The following is a 19,679-nucleotide window of genomic DNA, read 5'->3' on the forward strand; positions in this document are numbered from 1 at the left end:
TGATATAGGCACCAGATCTATACCTCCCTCCTCCCCCTGCGCTTTCCAGCAGAAATGACGCCCAGCGCCTGCTCGTCGGATGCCGCCCCACTTCCAGTTACCTCACATCCGGCGGATGCAGTCCTCTGACTGCCCTTCCCAAGATGGCGGCGGCGTCAGGAAAAAGGAACATGTCCTGGAGCAAAAAAGAGGGACTGAACATGCCTAACGCCCTGCCTGGGAGCGGCGACTCCTGGAGCAGTCCTGGCTCTCCCTGAGCACTGACGAGGGAGAAGGAGCCCATCCACTCGGCACTACATCAGCCTGTGGAGATGGGAGGAACCGGCTCTCTGAGGTAAGTAAAAAAATAGTGGAGTAGGGAGCCTGGCCTCTCAGGGCAGCACCTTGAGAGCTCCTAACTCCCCCATGTGTTCCCTCTGGAGGAAACACAAAAACTGATGTTAAGTGGGAAGGAGCCTCCTTTTAAAGATTGGTGGAGGTGTGTTTCCTGATAAGTGGGTGGAGCCACGCTCTCTCCCCCTCTCTCTGCTCCTCTCCTTCTCTCTCCCCCGGCTCCCTCTTTCCCTCTCCTCTCCATCTCTCTCTCCTTTCCTTCTCTCAGGGGGAAGAGGGAGAGGGGGTTAAGAAGAGAGGGAGAGGGAAGGGTAGGGTGAGAGGGACTAGGAGAGGGGGAGACTGGGAGGGGAGAGAGGGGAGAGACTAGGCAGAGGGGAGAGAGGGGGAGGGGTGGATGGGATGAGGCTTGGCATCAGTTGTTTGGAGCTTTTAGTATTTGGCTGAAGGTTAAAGTAACCCCTAGACACTTTTTTTGAAACTGAATATTATGGACAATCTTCAAAAACAAAATCTCAGTGGCAGTGCTATAAACAAAATATATAACACTGGTGTGGTGTGGCAGACTGGCAGTGGGCACTGGGCAGAGCAGTGCCAGTAGCACTGGCAGACACTCAGTCACGACAGACAGTACATTACTTCCTGGATGTGCCAAAAATCATAACAAAAAAAAAACAAAATGAAAAAAAAAACATGGATCACTGTAAGACTTACTTTTCTGTAAGAACATTAGTTGATGCACATGCTCTGGTTTGAGGGTGCTTCTTTTTACAGTTACCACATCTCCTGCAGTGGAGAAAACCCGCTCTGCAGACACGCTTGTGCCAAGGATACACAAGTACTGCTTCAACAGCTGAGAAAGGAGTGGAAATATGACCTCATGCTCATGCCACCAGTTCAAAGGGTCCTCAGTGAGAGGCAGAGGTGGGGTTTTACAATATTTTTCCATTTCCTCTTCAGCCTTGGGGATCTTGGGTTCTATTGTACTAGACATGTGCATTTGTTTTCGTCCGAATGCATTTTCGTCAGAATTTCAGGTATTTACATTATCGTTTTAACAAACGATAACGTAAGTGCAGAATCCGAAAAACGAAAGATCCGACATAAACAAATGCTTTATTTTCATTTTCGTTGCTACAACAGTTCGATATAGATAGGAGATTTAACATGACGCTGACAATAACAATCTGTGTCTATCGAACCTGTGGTCGAATGTGCCTAACCTTAACTCTATTAGTCCAAGATTATTCTACATAGAGAGAAAAGATTCGACGTAGGGGAGAAAAGATAAATATAAATAATGATGATGATGAATGTTATTGGCTGATTGTAACCATAGAGGAGGAGCAGTAAAATAGCTAGAACTAAGTACACACGTACTTTGGCTTATGGTGTCTGTTGAAAGTTTTAAGAAGATTCGACAGAGCAGGTAAACTATACGGCGTCGTACAGTTTAGCTGCTCCATCGAATCTTCTTTGAACATTCGACAGACACCAAAAGCCTTCAATGACAGATTCAACCTCAATTTGGATTTTCGTACGAATGCAATTTTTTACGAAAAACGAAATAAATAAAAACGAATTTCGGGAGTAACTAAATACATTTATTTTTTGGACGAAAACGAAATTCCGAAACGAAATATTTCAGTGTGCACATGTCTATTGTACCTTCAGTGTCAGTGAAAGACTGTCTCAACAAAGTCATGAGCAGCGATCTGGCCTTTCTTTTGGGAGGAGATGGAGAATGGTTGTCCTCGATGGGCGAACGTTCTTCTTCTAGAGTTCCTTTTCTTCTAGGCACTTGATCCTCATGTGTCATCTTATTAGATGTAATCTGTGTTTGAACAAAAGAATAGAAAAAAATACTAACATTAAGAAAACACATTGGGGGTTATTTACTAAATGAAAATCCACTTTGCACTGCAAGTGCTCTTGAAAGTGCACTTGGAAGTGCAGTCGCTGTAGATCCGAGGGGGACATGCAAGGAAAATAAAAAACAACATTTTAGCTTGCACATGATTGGATGATAAAATCAGCAGAGCTTTCCCTCATTTCAGATCTACCCCTTAGATTTAGAGCGACTGCACTTCCAAGTGCACTTGTAGTGCAAAGTGGATTTGCCTTTTGTAAATAACCCCCATTGTCAATTGCCTATGATTCTGATGGGGTGAGGAAAAAGCACAGGAATTGGACAGTACAGTTCCCGCACCGCATCAGATTCAGAAGCGTGGCTTACACAATGTAGCTAGCTAGATAGCAGCTAAATAGCTACTGTAGTTTCAAGAAACATGATGAAATTCAAATTAATTTAATTACCTCCAAGCATGCAGCCTCCTCCTCAGTCACTCCTTTGTATAATTCCAATCTCTCCTCCTCTGTCCCTTAAAGCGAGGATCCAGTGCAGAGGCTGTATGAAGTATCTTCTTCTCTGCCTCACTGCTGTACCTCTTCTGGAGATCTGTTCTGATGGCATTGTTGATCTCATGGATCATGGGTGTGTCTCCCATGGTGTCTGTCATGCTCTGGAGAAGTTGTGCATTTAGAGGGGCAATGAGAGAAACTTAGATTGCGCTCTTCTGACATCAGCATGGTTGCATCCTTCATTGGCTTTAATGCACTCAGTGTCCTTTGCATTTGACACATCTGTTTCGTTGAGAGTGCAGAGATTGGACTGTCCTTTTCGGACTTCTGGAGACAGCAAGGTGGCACAGACTGCAGTTTGTTGTTCTAAGAACCTCTCGACCATGTCATATGCGCCGTTCCAGCTTGTTGGCACATCACCTATCAGCTTATGATTCTTCAGGCCAAGACATTTCTGTTACTCTTTTAGACAGTGGCTTGCTCTAGTGCTGCGGTGAAAGAATGTGGATATCCGTCGCACTCTGCCAAGAAGCCTGGAGAGTGTGGCAACTTTCAGCGCTCGCTGGGATGCAAGATTCAGTGTATGGGCAAAGCATTTTACATGGGGGAATTTCCCAACTTGAGCTGCAACTATCATGTTTGACGCGTTGTCGGTCACAAGCACTACAGATTTAATCGGACAGCTGCCATTCTTCCACAACATGAGACAGTAGCTCTGCCAGATGAGCACCCCTTGTGAGACTCAATAACTAAATGGCTCCCGCTTGCAGTACATGCGACAAGATCTGCCAATCCTTACTAACGTAATGTGCTGTTATTGTAACATAAGACTCCGTCGTGACTCTAGTCCATGAATCACACGTTATTGCAACTCAACTTGCTTGGCTCAATGACGCAATTATCTGAGCTTTGGTTTCGTGGTAGAGTGCAGGTATAACGTTTTCTGTAAAGTGACTCTGTGACGGGATCTTGTAACGCGGCTCTATCGTCTTCAACAGGAAGCGAAATCCAGTGTTGTCCACAACAGAGTGAGGGCGCAGGTCCTTAGCTATGAAAACTGCCACAGCTTTTGTTATTCTCTTCCCTTTTTCAGAGTTGGACTGCATAGTTGACAGTATCGCATCCATTCTTGACTGAGCTTGGTCTATTTCCTTGGCACTGGTGGTGGTGGTGGTGGTGGTGGCGGTGGTGGCAGGTGTTAGCATCCTTGAGTGAAAACGGCTAGCGTGGTTTCTCGTATTAGTAGTATCCCCTAGATATTACATTTTTGTGCAACAGGCTTTACACACAATTCGTCCACAATTTGTCCAGTTCGTGCTTCCCACTTTTCTTCATAAAAGCTGAAATGTGCTCAGATGTTTGCTTTTAAAAAGCTAGGTGTATTTTTTGTCTCTTATTCTTTTTGGTCTCCTTCTGCCATTCTTAGTCTAGCATGCCATGTAATTGTGACAGTTAGGGGTGATGACGACGACGTTGTCAACAAACTGTCAGTATTAAAAAAAAAGGAAAAAAAAATTAAGTGACTATTACTTATTAAGCCTGCCATGACCACCAGAAAAGTAACATGTTTCCTAGTATATGTTAAACAAAAATACTGCCACAAAATCCTTATTCTTCCCCACATGCCATCGCTATGTGTTAACCACTTCAATACAGGGCACTTATACACCTTCCTGCCCAGACCAATTTTCAGCTTTCAGCGCTGTCGCACTCTAAATGACAATTGCGCGGTCATGCTACACTGTACCCAAACTAAATTTTTATTATTTTGTTCCCACAAATAGAGCTTTCTTTTGGTGGTATTTGATCACCTCTGGGATTTTTATTTTCTGTTAATCAAATAAAAAAAAGACCGAAAATTTTGAAAAAAAAAATGTTTTTTTTTTGTTTCATTTACAAAACTTTGTAAATAAGTACGTTTTCCCCAGGGGGCTGCACTGACGGGCACTTATAAGGTGGCACTGATGGGCATCGATGAGGTGGCACCAATGAGGTGGCACTGATGGGCACTGATGTTCGGGAAACTAGGATGTGGCACTAATAGGCGGCACTGATATGCAGCACAGATGGGCACTGATAGGGGCATGGATGGGCACTAATAGGTGGCACGGATGGGCACTGATAGGCAGCACTGATGGGCGCTGATAGGCGGCGCTGATAGGAGGCGCTGAAGGGCACTGATAGGTGGCATGATGTACTGTAATGTATGTCACTGATGGATGCCAATCAGTGCCAAACAATAATGCCTGCCAATCAGTGATGCCCATTGTGGGCACTGATTGGTATCCATTGTGGGCACTGATTGGCATCCCTGGTGGTCTAGGGTGGCATACCTGGTGTTGACATCCCTGGTGGTCTTAGTGGCGTCCCTGGTGGCCCTAGTGGCGTCCCTGGTGGTCCAGTGTGGGCATCCTCGGGGGGGGGGGCTGCGCTGATAATCGATCAACACAGACCCCCCCCCTGTCAGAGGAGCAGCCAATCGGCTCTCCTCTACTCGCGTCTGACAGACGCGAGTGAGGAAAAGCCGGTCACCGGTTCTTCCTGTTTACACTGTGATTAGCCATGATTGGACACGGCTGATCACGAGGTAAAGAGTCTCCGTCAGAGACTCTTTACCTAGATCGGTGTTGTGGGGTGTCAGACTGACCCCGCAACAACAATCGCCGTGATGCGCGCCCCCGTGGCTCAATATCCTGAAGACGTCATATGACGTCCAGTCAGGATATTGAAACCACTTTGCCGCCATCATTTTGCTATATGGTGGGCGGCAAGTGGTTAAACAATGCGACCGCTTCATCTTATCTGTGATCTGTGGCCGCCGTGGACAGCTGGTCACGGTCGGTCACATGATCTCTATCTCTCCTTTTCCGATCTAAACAGATACAGTAAGAGGGGCTAAGTGTGGTGGACTTACTGGCAGTGGACAGGACAGCACTGCAGCAGTATATATAACTATACTTACCACTGGCAAAAGTTCTGGTTCTCTTACCATTGCCAAAGCCATTTGCCAATGGAGCTAGCGAGCGAAGCGCAATACCCTATTTGGGGAATGGGGATGGTAATTCTCATATCCAAGTAACTAACCAGCATGTTCGTTTGTTTAGAAATGCCCCTTTGTAATGTTCTCTGTAATTATTAACTGAAAGTGAATAACTGTACCCCTCTTTTGGAATTGGTTATGTTACTGTAACATAACCAATCCCAAAAGAGGGCTACAGTTATTCACTTTCAGTTAATTACTGATAAACATATGGACCAAAAAACAATAGTGACCATGACCGACCGTGCAATCCGTGCGCACTTCACAGCTATGCATGCGTGTCACAATGGCAATACAAATGTCCCAACCCCCCCCCCCAAATGACAACTTATGACATTTCATTAATTATGGTTTTATGTATTGTCTTAGTGATTGATTCACATCACAACTTCACTGATAGTTACCTTTGTTTGTATGATTTATGGTTTTGCTCATCACTGCCCCACACATGCAATGCATTGCATGTGGCATCATGCAGCCATGATGTCATGCCATGCATTGTATGATTGCATGTGTGGGGCAGTGATGAGCAAAACCATAAATCATACAAACAAAGGTATCAATGAAGTTGCGATCAATCACTAAGACAATAGATCAGATAGACCTGCATAAACCATAATTAGTTAAATGGCAATGGCATGGTCACTTAAAGCAGGGGTCCACCCACACCGCCAAAAAAAAAAAAATATTAAAAGCCAGCAGCTACAAATACTGCAGCTGCTGACTTTTAATACATGGCCACTTACCTGTCCCAGGGTCCAGCGCTGTCGGCAGGCGACGCCGAGAACCCGCTCGGTTCTCGGCAGCTGCCGCCGCCATCCTAGGTGAGGGAATCAGGAAGTGAAGCGTTGCGGCTTCACTTTCCGGTTCCCTACTGCGCATGCGCGAGTCGCGCTGCGCGTCCCAAGTGGTCCCCGCTCTCTCCTGGGAGCTGTGTGTTCCCAAGAGACAGCGCGGTGGGGACGGGAAGAGGCGTAGACCCCCATGGGAGTCTATGCCGGAAGTGGGTGCAAATACCTGTCTTAGACAGGTATCTGCACCCCCCTCCCCCCTGAAAGGTGCCAAATGTGACACCGGAGGGGGGGAGGGTTCCATTTTTGTGTGGAACTCCGCTTTAAACTCACTTTAATGTTAGGAATACAGAATAATTCAGTTCACCCAATCACCATCATTATTAATATTTACAATTATTATTATTACAGTGTCAGTCATAAATTTGGCATATTTGCATTTTTTACAACATGGTGCATCAGATTCTGATGTTATATTTATATATCTTCATACCTCCCAACATTTTGAGATGGGAATGAGGGACACCTACTAGCAAACGTATGTGGGCATAGGACACGCCCCCCTGCCACGCCCCTTAAAGGGGACATATTTAAAAAAAAGGTTAAATAAATCCACAAGTGCTTTTTTTTACCACCAATATTCCTTTATATTGGCTTTTAAAATTGGCAAATGTCGCCATTTAGAATTTGGATGCAAAGTTTAGTGCTGGGAAACACTTTTTGAAAGATAAAAAGTGCATTTTATATACAACTATATAGATCAGACCAAAATGAGGGACAAATGAGGGGGACAGAGGGACATTGCTTCAAATCAGGGACAGTCGGGAGCTATGTATCTTGGTTAGAAAGTAGTACTGTGACATTCAGTGTTGTCTCTCTCTCATGTGTACCTGATGATGATGACGACGAGGAGTCAGTGCTGCACTCAGCCACTCACTGCTGGAGGTCTCCTGCTCAGCCTGCTGCCTGTGAGGGGGACAGATGACAAGCGTGGCCTGGTTCTCTGGGGTCTCTCTCCCACAGTCCTGCTGCCCACAGTAGCCAGTTGTAAGGAGTCGGGTGACGGTCTCCCTCCCCCCGTAAAAGCCTGCGTGCAGTGCACTGCACAGTGAGCCCGGACCGAGGAGGAAAGCTCCGGGGACTGGGACCGGCACTCGGTCGGAACAAGTGTCTGACTGTCTCTCTCCTCTCTTGCCACTGCCTCAGCGAGCGACACAGGGCGGCTGGGGATGACGTCAGCGGGAGGCGGGAAAAAGACGGCGCGGCTAACTTCGGCTGCTTTTGGCTCCTTTCAGCTCCAGACTCGGAGGCAGGGCATGACATGCCACGAGGATGACAGCATCAAATAATCGATTTTTTAAAGTTGTAGCATCAATGCCACATCATGGACGGCCAAATCCCCATGCATCGCTGTTACAATTAATTACAACACCCCTAGTTTTTCTGCCTTTTACATTGGTGACCTTAACAAAATCGCAGCAAAAACCGCTGTAAAAACGCATGACTTTGAAACGCTCAGGTGTGAATGCAGACTAAGACAGTACCTGACTCAGAGATGAGCCACTTGTGTGCAGCAATAATATACAGTTTCTCGATAAGATGTTTTGTTCCAAGTAACTACAGGGGGTCCCCGGGTTACAAACAAGTTAGGGACTGTAGGTTTGTTCTTAAGTTGAATCTGTTTGTAAGTCGGAACAGGTACCTTTTTTAAGTGTAGCTCCAGCCAAAAAAACTATTTTTAATCTTTTTGGATGGCATAGGGAAGGGTTATCACCCCTGTAACATTTGTTTTGCTGTCTGTGCTCCTGTTCAGATGATTTCACCTCACTTTCTGTCCCAATGACAATTGGATTTTGAAAATTTTGGGTTGTTGTGGAAACAAGCCTTGGTGATAAAGCATCAGTGGAGGTACCTTTTCCCCATAATAGCTCTTACAGGAGTTTATTTCCCTTCCTAGAGGTAGATTTCCTCTCACTTCCTGTTGTCTCCCTCCGTTTGTAAGTAGGAGTCGTTTGTAAGTCGGATGTTTGTAACTAGGGGACCCCCTGTACACACTTGAAAAATTAAGTACTGTATGTGTTGCATTGTCCACTCCACCAGTCCAGCTCTCCTCCAGTACCTCCAGTACCTCACTCCCAGTAATGGAATGAAACCCCACCGGACACATAGCTTGGGTCTCATGCATGTCCTATGTTAACTCTTCCACTTCTGTACCTAGTGATCAGGCCTTAGATCTCCGTAACACTAGTTTTCTACTGGTGACCTGAGGAGACAGACAGCTAAAGAGGGAGCCAGAGCACCGACCCCCTTACTTGTGGAGGACCTGTCACCTAACCAGGTACCACACCTAACCAGGTACCACGCAGCCACTGCACCACCTACCAGTAAGTAGTGTCTGATCCCCCCCCGTCGTCCACCGGACCATCCTACAGGTAAGCCACTAGGGGTACTGCATCAGTTGATCCAGGGGCCAGTCCGATCGCCCCTCGGGGGGTCAGGAAGGAATTTTTTCCTCTGCTGCATTATTGGCCCTCGCAGCTAGGGGTTTTTCGCCTTCCTCTGGATCAACGACAAGGGGGTAGGCATCCGTACCTCCAAAGTACCTCCGCACCCACTCCAGCCCATCGCCACACTACTCCAGAAGCAGCGGGTAGCCATCAGACCCCGCCATCTCCCTGCAAGTGGATCATCACCACATCAGGACCATCATCAGAACGCCTTTCTTACTAGCAACACCATCCTCCTCATCATGTGCAACTTTAAATACACAGCAGACACCATCCACAGGCTAAGAAACACCGCCGCAACTTTACCGAGCGCCACTCAAAAAAGACTAAAAAAAGAACAATTACTAAGAACCAACCCACAATCAACCAGGAAATGCAAGGAGACACCGATCCAACCGCAACAACTAGCATGCGCCCTGATTAACACCAGATCTGCAGTCAAGCACAGGCTGGAAATCCACGATTTCGTCATCGAAAACAACTTAGATTGCCTCTTCATTACAGAAAGCTGGCTAACACCTGACTGCAACACCATCCTAACTGAACTGGTGCCCGAGAACTACAGTATCCTAACCGAGCATAGAATCGGAAAAAAAGGAGGAGGCCTAGCAGTGATCTTCAAATCTCATCTTGGGTTCACCAAACCAAATGTACAGAACTCAGTGCCTTTCATGGAAACACTCTCACTGCACCTCCGAACAACACCTCAAGACACCGTTCACATACTACTATGCTACAGACCACCAGGACCTAAGACCAATCTGCTCACACCGCTCACTGAATTCTTCTCGATGCACACCCTGAAAACCAAAAACCTGCTGGTACTTGGGGATTTTAACCTGTGGGCAAACTCGGCCCAAGACCCCACCGCAACCGCCTGCGTCAACCAAATGGAAGAACTTGGCCTTCAACAACTGATAGACTCTCCCACGCATGGTTCAGGACATACCCTAGATCTCATCTTCAAACAGAATATGGACATCAACGTATTTGACAACACACCGCTACCATGGACGGACCACCATGCTATCAAATTTAAAATCACCATCAACACCATCCTGCAAAAACAGAAACACGTAACAGCAACACACTGGAATAGATCGCAGAAGAAACTCCACTCTGATCTCTTCAAAACTACATTATCGAGCAAAATTCTCTTGCTAAACTCAAACCTCTCAACAGAACAAACGCTCAACTCCCTAAACAATGTATTACTACAAACAGCAGACTTCGTGGCGCCAAAACGTAGAACACTCATCCGCAAAAAAAACTCTAGCTGGTTCAATGGTACTCTCACCCTACTCAAGCAAGAACGTAGAAGAGCTGAAAGAGCACGGAGAAGAAATCCTACCAAGGAAAACCATGCTAACTACAAAGCACTCACGGGGAAATACCACAAGGCAATCTTCAAAGCCAAAAAAAAACACTTCTCAGACACCATCTCATCCGCCTTAAACCGTCCGCGGGAACTGTTCAAAATAGTGGCTCAGTCTATGAACCCGACCTGCTTAGAGCCCCCAGGAAACGATACTCAAGAATTCTGCAATGAGTTATCAGATTTCTTCATCGACAAAATAGACAACATTCGGAAATCAATCCATCAGAAAACAACGATCACCCTCACTGAACCAAAGCAAAAAGAAGATATCGACACAAACATCACTCAACCACCGAATTTCATTTTGTCCCCAATCACCATAGACACAACCAAAAACATCATCAGAAGCCTTCGAGACAGCACATCACCGAACGACATCATCCCCACTAAACTGCTTAAAGAATGTTCCGACATCTTGGCTCCTATCCTAACACAGCTCATAAATCAATCATTTAAAGAAGGGACTGTGCCAACCTCCCTCAAGCAAGGCATCGTCAAACCTCTGCTAAAGAAAGCCAATCTCGACCCTAAGGACCCTAACTGCCGCAGACCAATAACTAGCCTCAATGCCATCTCCAAGATTATGGAGAAAGCGGTAGTACAACAGCTACAACGCCACCTGGACACACACCAACTCTTGGACCCTCTGCAATCAGGCTTCCGCCCAGGCCATGGCACAGAAACAGCACTTCTCAAAATATGGGATGATGCCCTTGAAGCAGCAGACGATGGAGAACAGAGTCTCCTGGTACTGTTAGACCTCAGCGCAGCATTCGACACAGTAAACCACAACACTTTACTCGTCCGCCTCGCTGAAGTAGCAGGAGCAACAGGTTCTGCTCTAAAATGGTTTACATCCTTCCTAGAGAATCGCTCCCAGACAGTGAAACTAGGTACATTCACCTCGGAAACCCGGGCAGTCTCCTGCGGAGTCCCTCAAGGATCACCCTTGTCACCAGTACTATTCAACATATACATCCGCCCACTTCTCAATATCATCAGGAAAACTGATCTTTGTTTCCATTCATACGCTGACGACACCCAACTCTACCTTCGTATCAACGGACAAAAAGACCTTCATCAGCAATTACAGAAATGCCTCTCCTTAATAGACGACTGGATGACCACTAGCTCCCTCAAACTCAACGGATCAAAAACAGAACTTCTTCTTCTACAAGCTAACAAAAATTCCAAAATAAAGACTACATGGACACCTCCCACCATCCTTGGACAGACCATCTCCCCAAGTACCAAAGCCAAGAGTCTCGGAGTCATTTTTGACTCAGGAATGACAATGGATGCACAAATAGGATCAGTGGTGAGCGGATCCCACCATCTCCTCCGCCAACTACGTAGACTCATCCCCTTCATCCCAGAAGAGGACAAAGCGGCAGTTGTGGGAACAATCATCAATTCCCGACTCGACTACGCAAATTCGCTCTACGTAGGACTACCCCAATATCAGCTTGCGCGCTTACAACTCATCCAAAACACGGCGGCAAGACTGTTAACAGGAAAAAAACCCTGGGAATCCATCTCCCCCTCCCTAAAGAGCCTACACTGGCTAACGGTGAAGAAACGGATCACATTCAAGACCCTCTGCCTCACCCACAAATGCGTACAAGGAAACGCCCCACCATATCTCTGCGAGAAAATAAAACACTATACACCGAATCGCAGTCTTCGATCAGCTAACCAAAACCTCCTTACCATTCCCAAATACCGCTACAAAGCAAAGGGAGAACGAAGATTCGCAGTCCAAGGACCTCGACTATGGAACGCTCTTCCTACCAACATCCGCATGGAAGAAAACCACCAGGCCTTCAGAAAAAAACTAAAGACCTTCCTTTTCTGAGAAGTGGACATCAGAGAATGCATCCAGCGCCTTGAGGCGATTCAGTTCGCATTTGCAGCTCTTTATAAATCATTCATTCATTCATTCATTCACTGGTTGCTGTATCTGATGTACTCTTCAGTTACCCATGGCAACTACCTTTTCTTCTTTGCCTTGTGAGATAACCTTTTGTGGTGGTGTCTCACATACCCCACAGTGCTATTACATACCCAGGTTCTTTAGGAACAACTTTTACTGAAAATTCAGCAGAACATGTATAACATGTTTCTTTCCTCAACTATCTTTAGTTGTGGCTGCCCCCAGCATACCTGCACAGGTAAAGTCCTTTAGGATAAAGACCATACTTGGGTAATCCAGAGTGACAGTGTCCATAACAACAGTGTCTTCATCTTTTGCAGCCACTCTGTGAAGTGGCGGAGATTACATGCTGTGTCTTGTCCATGTCTCCTCCCATGCAGACTCCTCTCTTGCGAGGTGGACTCCCCCCTTTTTATTTACAGCACAGGGAGAGAGGCAGAGCCCAGAAAAAGCGGGAACTGCAGAAAAAAGTTTAACCCCTTCCCAGCCTGGGCCAGTCATGACTAACTTACAGTAGGCATCCTGCCAACAATTAGTCTTATTCAGATAGTTGAACAGGTGCAGTGATGCACTTTACATTAAAGCTGAAATTTAGTGTAGTGCTCACTCCTGTAGGAGCCGCTGAATTAGTTGGGTCTTTCCCTCACACACAGCCAGGCAATAGGAATTTTCCCACTTTCTCAGAGGCTCAATAAGCAGTCTAGGGGTATTGGTTTTGTTTATTTTGAGGATAACATGGATAGGGAATAGGGATATAGCCAAGTCCCAGGCCTCTCCAGGCCTAATGATGACCTCCAGAGTCAGGAACACCCAACATCCTTCTATGAAGCGTGGGTTACAAGGCACGGTGGGTGCAATGCAAGGTAGATTAATGGGCATAACTGTGGGAGAGAGGTTTAGGGCTAGGACACCCTTTAGTAGTTGCAATGTTAATTTAGCAGACTCCGAGACTTCTATAGGTAGACAACCATGCAGGGAAAGGCATCCAGCAAGGCACCACATCTGCATGAGTAGGACCGCTGTCTCGTATGGCAACAATCTTGAAAGTTTCTAACAAAGGTTGTAATGAACTTATTGACTTATTCTACAATATCCTATTGTAGATCTTCACTCAACTGAGCTCCCAGTCTTTTACTAGACTTGCTGATCCACTGCCACTGGATCCCCCAAGCTCTTCCAATCTTCTCATTCAGTATAATCCTCAAGCGTAACCCCCGTGTCCCTGCTGGGTCCCAAAGATTAATACTCACAGATACTCCTCAAGCGTCACCCCACTAGCCTGCTTGGTCCCTAGCTTGGCACACAATATTGCTCTGCAACCGTCACCTCCACTGGCTGGATCCCTGGCTTGACATCTGCTGAAGTTTCCCAATTCTTCACTGTCCACGGTTGGTAAGAATACTGCTCTGGTACTTGCTTCAGCTACTCACAGTGGTCCCCGGTAATAAGGTGGTTGGTCCCTTAGTGGCGGCAGCTTCCCCTCAACCTCCGACCACGACAGGTTCTCCGGCCGGCAGAACCGTCACTTCTGGTTGGACTGCAAGCCGCAATCCCAACCCTACTCTTTTGCTTCTGGATAGACCCTCAGACAGCCTAGAAGCCAGATGTCCCCAGGATAGGCCTCAGGCTCTGGCCTAGCAGCCTGAGGCAACACAACACACGTCCATCCAGACAGCTGTCCATCTGTCCTTGCAATGCCCTTGTCTTATCTAAAGCCACCAGATACCCGGCCATCTAATGGCAGAAGAGAGAAGTGCAGTAATTCCATAATTACGGTGAAATCAATTGACCTCCTATCAATTAGCCAAGGCAACTATCACTTGGCAAATACATTTACTAGCAACCCTGCCTAAACAACAGGATGCTACAGGGAGGCATGGGATGCCCAAAACAGAAGATCTTGAACAAACTCTTGAGGACTTGCTAATGTCTCTGGCTACAAAGAACTGACTTCAACTGTGCTGTCCACCCGTGGGAATGATGGTGCAGTTAAGTTAATGACAAAAAGGTTTCGAACTGAAGATGTAGGCATTGCAATTTGCAGGCACCTGGCTGCTACTGTCCCAAGCTAGAGATGTGGGGCGGCTCCCCACTACTTTGCTACATCTTTGATACATCTGGATGAGAGGTACTGACTGCCAAGGGGTGAGTGAGCTCACAATCCATCCCTGTCTGTGATTGAAGTCTCCCCTCTTCTCTCTCCTGTCTCTGACTACACTAAAGTAAATCAGGGTTCTCAGAGCACCCCTTACATCAGAGTTGCCCTTTACAACGGAGGCCACAGTTTTCCCCCTTACATTAGAGTCCTTTCCATACATCAGAGTTCTCAGTGTTCCCCCTTAAATCAGGGTTCCCAGAGCATCCCTTATGTTAGAGTCCCCAGTATTGCATGAACCTATCTATTGGGGCTAGAGGGGGTGGCAGGAGTAAGGGGGCGGCGCCCGTGTGCCCTTATGGATAATATAAGATGACCTCAGATAAAAAAAAAAAAAAAATTAAAAAAAAAAAAAAAAACCTCTTAATTATTATCAAGAGTATAGTTTTTAAATAAATAAAAAAAAAGAATTTATGAACTATGTACAAGCAATTTTTTTTAATAGTATAAGCTATACATATATTCTGCTATTAAATAGCATGAATCTATCTATGGCCACCGCTGCCACCCCCTATTCAGGAGCCCGGCCCTTTTTCGGGTGCAGGCCGCTTGAATTATAGTGGCAGGGGGGGATTGGGGGGGGGGGTTCGTTTTGAAGCACCTGATTAGAGCCATAGGGTCTAATAGGCATCAAAAAAGGTGACTTGCAAGCGCCATGCTGGGTGCTCGCAGGTCACTCAGCTGTGTTAGAAAAGCGAATGAATATTCACTTTCCTAACACTGAACCGCCCCCCTGCCAATCAGGTGCTTGGATCTGTTACCCGTCACCTGATTGGCTGAAACGACAGGCACTGTGATTGGACGCCAGGCGTCCAATCATAGCAGAGGATGGGAGAAGACATCGAGGAGCTGTCTCACCCAGACAGGTAAGTGCAGACGGCGGGCTGGAGGGGGGCACACTGGCAGCTTTTGATGGGGCACAGTGGGAGCAATTGATGGGCACAGTGGCAGAAATTTATGGGCACAGTGGGAGCAATTGATGGGAACAGTGGCGGCAATTGATGGGCACAGTGGCTGCGTTGGATGGCACAGTGGCTGCATTGGATGGCACAGTGGCTGCATTGGATGGGCACAGTGGCTGCATTGGATGGGCACAGTGGCTGCATTGGATGGGCACAGTGGCTGCATTGGATGGGCACAGTGGCTGCATTGGATGGGCACAGTGGCTGCAATTGCACAGTGGCTGCGTTTGATGGGCACAGTGGCTGCATTTGATGGGCACAGTGGCTGCATTTGATGGGCACAGTGGCTGCATTTGATGGGCACAGTGGCTGCATTTGATGGGCACAGTGGCAACAATTTATGGGCACAGTGGCAACAATTTATGGGCACAGTAGCAGCTCTGTCTGAGGTTCATGAAGGTATATCTACTGCATCGGCTGCACCACCACCACCACCACAGTATACTTGGCCCCTAGCCGTAATCCCACTAGCACAGGAACGAACCATTGCCACCTTCATACCACTGCAGCCCGATGACCAGTAGCCCATTATTTCCAGCTAGGGAGGGTACCATACCGAGATAGGTCCAACCCTCCCCACACCATATCCTGTTTACCTTCCACCCTACACGAACCAGAGACCCATGCCCAATGACCCAAATACACACATCTTACATTTCAAGCAACCAAACAATAGAGAGGGTGGGTGAGAACAAACCTTACCTATACCTCTCACTGCCTCTGCTGCCCCACGAATGTTAACCCCTCCCCTCTGCAGGGTCAAAATTAACTTTACACTCCTCCCCCTGACCAATCCAAAAAAACTGCCCTTCCCCTTTCTCCTGAACACTTCCCATGTCAACATTCTGTGCACCCACTACAGCTGTCCCCAGTCATGTTCGCCCTCCACCTAAGGTTCCCTTTTTATTCCGGGCTTGTTCTTGACTGGCGTATAGCTGATTTTTGAGTGCTTCCCTTAACCAAAACACATTACACTACTTGCCTTACCTTACTTATTAAAATGATCACCACATACCTTCTGGATTGAATGGCCATCCGGCCCCTTTATTAACAAATAACAATGTTTATAAAAATAAACTCAATTTAATATAAATTAAAATAAAACATTTATAATAAACCCCAACTTTTTTAAACTCCTGCTCTGTCTGAGGTTTGTGAAGGAAGGTATATCTACCGCATTGGCTGCACCACCACCACAGTATCCTTGGCCCCTAGCCGTGATCCCACTAGCACAGGGACGATTGCCACCTTCATACCACTGCAGCCCGATGACCGGTAGCCCATTATTTCCAGCTAGGGAGGGTACCATGCCGAGATAGGTCCAACCCTCCCCACACCATATCCTGTTTACCTTCCACCATTCCAACCTACATGAACCAGAGACCCATGCCACAGACTCCCACCGGTGACCACCTCACGCATGGGAGGCCCGCCACAGCCGACAGGCCCGCTGCAGCCCATCCTAGAGCCCCAGGAACCACATGTCAATCCCGACAGCTGACAAAACCCCATCAGCCCTTAAGTACAGACCGATGTCCAGTTCCAACTCGAAATGGCGGACCACCAATCCACCATTGCAAACCACAAATTTGGCCACAGCCTTGTTAACCTTTACCCTGGTCTTGTTAATTCGCTCAACAGACCGGGCACCCCTCCAAGTTGCCCTGCCAATCATATCTGACCACACCACCACTGTCTCCGGAAATGCTTACCTTAAATGTAAGAAATCCCATTTGACATCCCGACTAAGATTCCTTGAGGCCCTGATACTCAAATCATTACCCCCTACGTGCAACAACAGCACATCCGGGGGCCGTCCAGCCTTGCGTACCGCTGCACTTCAGGAAGGACGCGGGCCCACAGCATACCCGAAATCCCAATCCACCGCACCGAAGCTTCCTCCCTTGGGAAACCCAACTGCCTTCCTTCCCATCTGACCAAGGCCCTTCTTGCTCCCCAATAGACGTATGAGTGCCCCATGATCCATATCAGGCACACCGGGCCTGAAAGACAGAAAGACACAAAGGGAAACATAGACACACACCAATCCTCATTCATACCACCCCATTATTAACATACCACAACATAAAGACATTACAAACAACACCAGACAGGACCCTTCTACCCGGACTCCACCCCCAGACCCTCCCCCACAACCCTTCAAGGTAAATGAGGGTGAACATAGAGTCGGAATTGTTGAGATTCCTAGCGACCAATCCGTTGCAAGATCTGGTTACTGACACCCCGCCTTGCCGCCTCCGTAGCTGCCCCAGTCCTAAATGAATGAGATGAGTAGTCGCAAGTGGAGAAACCCCCTGCCACTAAACACTTCCTGAACACGGACACAAATTGATATCACGACAACTGCGTACCATTGTCATGTACCAGAAGAGAAACCCCACTGGAAAGCCGTATTCCTAGCCACTCCGGATAACTCTTAGGCCACCAGTAAGGACTGCAGCTCCTTCAGCTGAACCTTATACCGCCTAGCCACCGCAGCCACAGTCGATCGAAGATCCTCCAGCTTATCACTAGGTAACCTGCACTCCATCAGTGTAGTATCAATTACGATACCCAAAAACTTTTTTTTTGTGGTTGGGCCCTCCGTTTTTTCTCTAGCCAGGGGAACCCCAAAAATGTGAAACACATGTTGCAATATGGCCAACAAAATGGAACAGGCCCGCTCTCCCGGCAGACCTATCACCAAGAAATCGTCCAGATAGTGCAAGACTGAACTAAGGCCGGACAAGTCCTTGATGACACATTTAAGGAAGGTACGGAACAACTCAAAGTACGAGCAAGAGATAGCGCAACCCATAGGAAGGCACCTGTCCTACGAAAAACTGACCCTCCCAGCAACAACCCAACAAACGCACACTATCCGGATGAACCGGCAATAGGCGAAAAGCCAACTCAATGTCGGTCTTGGCCATGAGTGCCCCTCTCCCGAATTTCTGTACCCACCGCACTGCTTCGTCAAACGAAGCGTAAGACACTGTACAGCGTGCCTGATCAATCGCATTGTTTACTGAACCCCCTTTTGGATGAGACAAATGGTGAATCAGGCGGAATTGATTCGGCTCCCTCTCGGATGTTCGTACACTGATCTAAGATTAGGAGAAACAGGGGGGACCCTATCCAACGTGTTCGGAATGGTGAAAGCATCCCTAAAACCCATCCACAACGTCCGAGCCGCCCCCTCTTAGGGTACCTAGTTAGATATGGCGCCATTTTTTCCACCCTCACCGGAGTCCTCCCTTTTTCCAGCGTCGGCCGGTTTCTTACCTTTCCGGAAGCACTTAGTGGGCACCTCCGCTCCCCGAACACTCATGTCGGAAGCAGCAGGCTCCCCCGAACTTGCAGGTTTCCTCATTGTACTGCCAACAGAACCCCTTGCGCTCAACGGCCGATGGTGACGAGGTGTTGGCACCCCCAGCCCCGCTATGAAATGGCGGCGGCACCGTCCTGGCTTGCATCAGGAGCTTCATCCACAGCCCAATATCTTTCTGATCTCACCGCAACGACGGCCGAAAAGCCTTCCGCTGCCGGAACTGCTCGTCGTACCTAAGCCAGGCCACCCCCCCATAAACCCTTTGTGCCTCACTGATGGAATCCAGGTAACTGAACAGCCCCGAACAATTGTCCGGAGCCTTCTCTCCAATGACACTCGCTAAAATGTGAAACGCCTGCAACCAATTTGCAAACGTTCTAGGGATCAGCCGATAATGCCGTTTCTCCTCTTCTTCCTTTTTGCTCTCGTCCGGCTTAATCTTGTCCAGATTAAACTTTTCCAGCGGAAGGAGCGAGAACATCTCTACGTACTCCTCTTTCCAGATCCTCTCCCTAACCTCCGTTGTTAGATGGGAACCAAGGGGGCCCTCGTAGCAAACGTAAACCTCACACCCTGCTGCATCCACCAGATGCACTCCATCCACCACCTACACCCCTGGCGTCCCTGTACTCGTACTTGCCTGCGAAGACACCGCCATCCTTTGACGACACCACTGTTAATGGCAACGGCCCTGTCACCACCGCAGTAGCCGGCGGAACCGCCACCACCGCCTGCGGAGGCGTGGGCACCACCACTTTCGGCGATGGCGAAACCGCCATCCCCGACAATGGTGTTGGAGGTGACCCCACCACTGGGAGGACCCCAGGCGGCGCCGTAGCGCCCCCCGGCCCACCCCCTGCTGTCCATGCTGCAACCAGGGAGAGCAGA

The 19,679-nt window shown here is 47.8% G+C and overlaps 1 long non-coding RNA gene across 1 annotated transcript; it reads right to left on the minus strand.

The window, feature by feature from the left end:
- Nucleotides 1–1,969: 1,969 nt before the first annotated feature.
- LOC141134430 (uncharacterized) lies at nt 1,970–16,210 on the minus strand. Its single transcript, XR_012243147.1, has 3 exons — nt 16,163–16,210; nt 2,650–4,178; nt 1,970–2,167 (listed from the first exon to the last, which is right to left on the minus strand). It is a non-coding gene; the product is annotated as an uncharacterized lncRNA (long non-coding RNA).
- Between the last annotated feature and the right edge of the window lie 3,469 nt (nt 16,211–19,679).

This window comes from Aquarana catesbeiana, linkage group LG03 (assembly GCF_042186555.1).
Source record: "Aquarana catesbeiana isolate 2022-GZ linkage group LG03, ASM4218655v1, whole genome shotgun sequence".
Classification (NCBI taxonomy): Eukaryota; Metazoa; Chordata; class Amphibia; order Anura; family Ranidae; genus Aquarana; species Aquarana catesbeiana.